The 7,367-nt window shown below is 44.1% G+C and overlaps 1 pseudogene; it reads right to left on the reverse strand.

Moving 5' to 3' along the window:
• Nucleotides 1-3,608: 3,608 nt before the first annotated feature.
• LOC116078365 lies at nucleotides 3,609-3,986 on the reverse strand (annotated as a pseudogene).
• Between the last annotated feature and the right edge of the window lie 3,381 nt (nucleotides 3,987-7,367).

Here is a 7,367-nt window from a genome sequence, read left to right on the forward strand (position 1 = left end):
TTTATAGCCTGTTTCTTAAAGTGTATGTGTGTGTGTGTGTGTGTGTGTGTGTATGTATGTATGTATGTATGTGTTCCTAAATATACAAAACATAACCTGCTCAGTCTGTCTAATGGTAGCTGTATGTGTATGATCCCATGGTCGACCACTTGATGATGAACAGCCAGCTGGGATTGCTGACAGCAGGTCACATGACTTTTGTAGGTCAAGTCCACCTCGGAGCAGTCTGTTTTAGCACTCTCCTTCCCTTGCAGGGTTTCACAGAGGCACTGTCAAGGAAGGAGGCATAGTACTTGAGATTAAACTACTCTGTGGGTCTGAAAATAAGGAACAATCATAAATCAGGGAGCCTGGGGTCACTCTTGGGTGAAAGATGGCTGCACAGAGCTGTTATAGATGGGAATGGGGAGGGACTGGATGTAGAATCACTGAAAAACCATTAGTATCCAGACCAGAAAACAACAAAAAGGAAAATTATAAAACTATGTTCTTGATGAAAAATAGACACAAAAATTCTCAGTGGGATATTAGCAAACCTAATCCAACATTGAATGTTTGCTCATTTAAGCACCATTCATCATTACATTGGTTTCATTCCAAGAATACAAGGATGAGCCAACATATGCAAATCAATAAATGATACAGCACGTTGATAGACTCAGAGACCACGATCACGTGATGACTCCACTAGATGCAGAAAAGGCCTTGGATAACTTCAGCATGTGTAAACTGATGACATGACCACTCCGTGGTATGGCTTAGGGAGAGGTTTATATTGTAGAGATGAGAGCCAGAGATGTAGAGAGAACAGCCAGAGGTATCTGGAAGGGTCCAGAGCAGAGAGAGAAAGAAGTAGACTGGACACTGCGAGAGGAGCAGGAGCAGAGCGTAAGCAAGCATAGCAGGATTAGCTGCGTTATAAGGGTGGGGCAGGAGGGGAAGGCCTAGGAGGACTTGGAATGTGAAACGATTCTCCTGACACCAGCCAGCATGAGCTTTGATAGGCTGGTGAGCACCACACGTAGCTGTTTGTTCCTTCTGCCAGAGATAAGGGAAATGACTCCTTTGGTAGGGGGGAACCCGGTTCCACAAGCTCCTGAGGAATTCTGGCTTTTATCTAACCATCAGAAATCTTCTTATAGTCCACGCTGAGCTCACGTCTGGATATTTGGATTGCCTTTTGCAGTCTGGGGAATTGGAGTTTCCTCTGGACCTGACATAACATCCTTTCATGATAAAGGCTACAAAGTACCTAACAGAGGGAGCATACCTATCATGAACCTAGGCAACATTGTGCTAAATGGAAAAACTGAAAGCATTTCCATCAGGAACCAGAATGTTCACTTTCTCCAGGTTTAATCAGTATAGTACTTGACCTTTCTGATAAGTTATTTCCCTGACAAAATGAGCCGATTCAAGCCAAAATCAGATCAAATTAAAGAATATAAAGGCAGGTTTATTGGGAAGCAGCTCTTGGGGGTTCATTGGTCCCAAGGAAGGAGGCCAGGGAAGTTGCTACAGGGAAAGAGACAGAGAGAGGGGAGGAGGATGAGAAAGAGGGAAAGAGCCTGCACATGCAGGAAGAGAGAAAATGCAGAAAGGGGGAGAGAGAGAGGAGAGGGACAAAAATGTCTGGACTATGTAGGGAAAAGCTTCTAGGCTGGAAAGTTCAGCATAGAGGGCAGAGGTGTGCCTATCATACCCTGTAACAGGTAGGGATGAAGGGATGCTGGGAGGACCTGGGGACCAGACCCACTTACATTCAATATATACTTCAGCTGCTTGTCCCAGGTCTGAAACCCAATGCTTTCAGCTGGGACAATAGTGATAGAAATAAATATAAGTGGTAGAAACAGTAAAAAAAAAAGAAGCCAACTTGTCCCTGTTTTTAGGCAATTTGATCCTATATTTAAAAGACCCTAAAAATTCCATCTTGAAACCCTTTAGGTCTGATGACGGCTCTCAGCAGAGTTATAGGATCCCAACTGATCAGGTCAACACCTGAGAAATGGCATGATCTCTGCACACTAGTCTTGAGCATACCTCGAAAGAAGTCAGGAAATCAGTCCATCTAACATAGATAGCTTATATAAGACGCTCTGAGCAGAGGTGAAGGGCCTCCTCTGTGGAAACTTGTGGGGCCCCCGTGCCACCGCTAGCAGACTGAGATCACGAGAAGTCCGCGTGCAATAGAAAGGAAATCTGGTTCAACACGGCTTAGTTATCAGGACTACTTCATGCTTCTAGAGTCTGACACTGGGCCATTCATTTATTTTAGACATTTAAGTACAGTTCAATTTTGGAAAAAAAAGTTTCTGGTGACAGTGATCTCAATCCCATGTGTACAATAAAGTTTAAGATGGGACACATTGAAATTCTTTAGCAAAGCACATGTGACCTCTCCCATAAAGACTGAATCTATAGCTTTAAGGGCCTAGGAGGGGATGGAGTGTGGTCTAAGTCACACAGGTACTGTAGAGGTTACGAAGCTACAAAGCACATGTGACATCTCCCCTAGGGATTGACTCTATTGACTGAGAAACAGTGCTCAAGATAAAAGCCTTGGGAGACAGAATCGGCTAAACATCAGAGTCTGGGGGTTTGGGTGTGGCCTGGCCCTACAGAGAGCACAGATCACCAGACTATTAACCACATCCACCCCTGGCCTTCTGGTAGAAAATGGGTATGCATCTCCTCCGTTGACGAGACAGGCATGTGTGCTCTCCATTCCTGGCTTCTCTAGTGGTTATCTGTGAGCACAAGCACCGAGAGAGTGCCCTCTATAAAAACTCAAGGAAGAAGCTGAAGAAGATACAAGAAGATGCACAGAACTCCTATCTTCACAAGTTGACGGAATTTATATTGTAAAGACGACTGTATTCTTTGGATGTGGGCTACAGATTTGGGGTAGCCATCATTTCCCTAGAGTGGAACCATGATCATAAGCAGCCTTTACAGTTCAAACTTGGCGAGCACAGGCTGGCTGATACCATGTTGGGTCTCCCTCCTGTGTTCTTCCCCACCCTTTTCAAGGGGTGGGTTCCTGCCAAGAAGCCTATCTCCCCTCTCCCATTCAGCTTCAGCATTCCCTTGCAAAAACCTGTGTTAATCAGTATTCTGCCTTATAGCTATTCGAGACAATTACTTTATAAAAAGGATATCCTTATTCGGAGTTAGATTTTCTGTAGTTTCGGCCTATGGTTGGTTCCATTGTGGTGTGCCCATGACAAGGCTGAACATCATGTCAGGAGCATGGCAGCCAAATGGCCCAGTTCCTGGCTATGTAGAAAAAGAGAAAGAGGAAAGGGCTGGGATCTCACACAGTTCCATGACAGGAAAACCTCCCACTCAGCTGCCTCTAAAAGGTTTCATTACCTCACAATAGCAGCTGTTTAGATAGAAGCCATAGCTCTAACCAAAATACAGACTTGTCAAAATATCACAGAATAAAAAAAACTGAGATGGAAAATCACAAACATAAATAGGGAAATCACGGATAACTAGATGGCAGGATGGATGAAAGAGAGGCAGATGAACCCAGAGGATTCTGTGGTTGTTGTTGTTTTGTTTTACTTAAGCAGTCTTTAATGAAAGCCATGCATATGTCTCTACTCCTGCATCTTCTCAATCGCTCATCTCTTCCTTGTATTTGCCCTTCTTCTACTTGCTTAGACTTGGCTTTCCTCTCCAGAATCTTCTTGCAGCCCTTGTCCAGCTCTAGCCTGGTGATACCCACCTTGCTGGGGTGGATGATGCCCACATGGACAGTTGTGCCATTAGCCTTCTCTTGCTGGACTCATTCAATATAGATGACCTATTTCTTCCTGCACACTTGGATCATTTTGCATAGATGGGACATTATACTTCTGTCTCAGTTCTTTGGAAAAAGGGAAAGACATGATCTTCCTCCAAATGAGAGAAGGTATGTTGAAATACTGTTTGCAGTTCTTGCTTCGGTCAGAAGTTACGAAGGGATGGAACTTCATTTTGGCGACTGTGATCCAGTGACGGCGCCAAACCAAGCGTATTTCATGACTGGATGTGTACAGTGGTCCTGACACATATCAATTCAGTACAAACAAGTAAGGCTCAGAACGACCGTGCTCTTGAAATGGAAAACAATAACAATGACAAAAGAAAATAAACAAAAACACCTGAAGGTTTTTGCTTTGCTTTTCAACACTCAGGTTCCTACTTGAAAGGGATATGTGTTCTGAGGAGCCATGTGCTGACCAGGACAGTGGTGAAGGCTGAGCAGGCACAGAGAGCAAGGCTGGGTGTTGGATAGCGTGCTGTTTGATCTACAGCTATTTCCTTCTGTCATCCACACTGCCTCTTGATGCTCTAGTGGGAAACAGGCGCTTACTCCAATACCCTCCTGCACAGAATCAATGCTTAATAAGACAAAGTGCTTTTCCCCCCTACCCCTTCTCTCCATGTCTGGCGAGGACGTGGTTTCTAACTCTCTCTATTCTGCTGGGTGGAATGAGAGGTGTGAAGATGGAGTCCTCAGACACAGGTGTCAGGGAGTCACACCAGGTTTTGAATATGAGCAGTGAATGAACTCTTGTGCAGTGGTGTTCAATGAGAGAGACACCGACATTCTTGGAAAGTCATAGGCAGGAAGCAAATGAAGATAAGAGGCATAGGAGAAGAAAATAGACCGTCTCTGTTGTAATCCCTCTTCTTACTAAGTGAAAAATGAGGAAGTCGTAGAAGGCTCAAGAAAGAGGAATATGGGACAGCACACCCTGGGGGATGGAAATGAATCTCGTCCTTTGCCCTCACACCAGCAATCCTCACTCATGCTCAAGTTCCAATTCACTCGGTGTTGGCTGTCAGAAGCTGAGGGATTTGGACGTTCTCAAAATGGACCATTCAAGACGCAAAGGAGAACAGACCATTGGGCCTTCAGACGCAAAGGACTGGATGAGCTCTGACATGTATGTGGCTTCTGCTTGGTCCCTCCCACACACCAGCTCTCCAGGATATAGTTCTCCACCCTGACTGAGTTCTTGACTCTGCTCAAAGCTGCACAGGGAAGCCAAGACTTCACACAGGTAACTGGGCCAGGGTTGCCAGGGAGACCAGTGGGGTAGGGAATGTGTAAGGGGATGCAAGGAGGGAAGGGAAAGGCTCTAGGCCTTGGGTGGAAGGAAGTATGCAGATTCAGAAGGGGTTCGTGGAAGGCTTGGAAGTACACCGGCACTGGACTCTAGTTTGGATCTGGGATTGGAACAGGGTAGGGTGGAAGTAGGAGCTGAGGCTAGGGCTGCAGTAGGGCACTGTGCTCAGTCAGTAAGGTGCTTGCCAGGCAAACATGAGGACTGGTGTTCCATCCCCAGAACAGCTGAGCACATGGCTGGAGGGATTGCTCAGTGGTTAGAGCACATAATGCTCTTGCAGGCAACCTGAGTTGGCTCCCAGCTCCCAGCTCCCATATCAGGCAGCTCACAACAGCTTGTGACTCCAGCTCCAGAGAGATCCAACTCCTTTGGCCTCTGAGAGCACTTGAATTCACATGCACACACCCAAATACAGAGACCCACATGTACATACAATTCAAATAATAAATAAGTTTTTTTTTAAAAAAAAAAAAAAGGAAAGAAAATGTCAGGCATGGTGTCTGTCATGCTAGTTATCTCTGGAGAGGCAGAGACAGCTGGATCCCTGAAGTTTGTGGCCAGGTCAGCTTAGCCTACTTAGCAAGTTCCAGGTCAGTAAGAGATCCTAACTCAAAAACAACAAAACACACAAAAAGTGGGACAGGGAGATGGCTCAGACGATAAAGTGCTCTCTGTACTGGCATGAGGACCTGAGCTTGGACCCTAGCACCCGTGTAAAGGCTGGTTGGGGTGGCATACTCTTGTAACACCAGTGCTTGTGGGGATGGGGCAGAGAGAGATCATGAGAACTCATTTCAGATGGACGAGCTTAAATGACAAGTTTCAGCTTTAGTGAGAGAATGCATCTTAAAAAACAAGGTTGAGAGAGATAAAGAAAGATACCTGATGTCAACTTCTGCCCACCACGTATGCATGCAGGAGTGCACCTACACATGTGGAGCGCACACATGCATAAAATACACACATACACACATACAGTATACACACACGCATACAGTACACATGCATACAGTATACACATGCATACAGTACACACATACAGTATACACACACATACAGCACACACATACAGTATACACATACAGTACACACACATACAGTATACACATGCATACAGTACACACACATACAGTACACACACATACAGTATACACACGCATACAGTACACACATACAGTATACACACATACAGTACACACATGCATACAGTACACACATACAGTATACACATGCATACAGTACACACACGCATACAGTATACACATACAGTATACACACATACAGTATACACACATACAGTACACACATGCATACAGTACACACACATGCACTCACGCACATATGTGCGAAATAAGGTAGTCAGCTCCTGAGGAGTTACAGCCATGTTTGTTCTTTGGTCTCTACATACATGTACATACATCTATACATATACCTTTACACACATGAACATGTGTATTTTAGTTAAGAACTCTGGTTTGGATCTAGAATATCCAAAAGTCTGTTAAGTAAAAAACTGAAGTTAGAGATAAGGTTAGAGTTAGGATGAAAATCAGGTGGGAAAAGGGCTAAGACAAGTCCTGTGCCAAAGTGTCCACACTTAGGTCTTAACTTCCAGTTTTATTGCAAGCTCAGGCCCAGTTCCTTCTATGCTCCTGACTGGGTACCGATGCCAGTCTCAGAATGAGACTCAAGGTCAAGTTCAGCCTCATCTTAGATCCAGCAGTAACTTTTTTATTTTGAGGTCTTAACACTTAATTTTTATTTGTGAATATTCCAAAGAACAGTGTGACTTTGTTCATTTACAGTGTTAAAAAAAAAGAGTTCTAAGTTATTTATATTTTATATCTTTGAACCATAAACCATCATGAAAATTTAGCTATTTATTCTTTCTACACACAAAAATATCAGGCTTATTTATCGGTGGCCATGAAAATGTTAAGGAAGGTTCTGAGGATGATGTATTCCAGATGGTCAAATTGGTTCTTGAGATATGGACAGACATTATTCAGAAAATAAAACCAGGTTGTTGGGGTAGCAAGATGGCTTTTGGGTAAAGGAGCTCGCAGCCAAGCTTGATGACTTGAGTTCAGTTCCTGGGAGCCACATCTTGGAAGGAGAGAACCAACTCCTAATTATTAGCCTCTGGCTTCCATGTGTATACCATGATACACATGTGCACATACACACATGCCATAAATACAAATAAGTGATTATATGATACAAATACAAACCTACCTGGTT

Source organism: Mastomys coucha, unplaced genomic scaffold (genome assembly GCF_008632895.1).
Source record: "Mastomys coucha isolate ucsf_1 unplaced genomic scaffold, UCSF_Mcou_1 pScaffold5, whole genome shotgun sequence".
In the NCBI taxonomy this organism is placed as follows: Eukaryota; Metazoa; Chordata; class Mammalia; order Rodentia; family Muridae; genus Mastomys; species Mastomys coucha.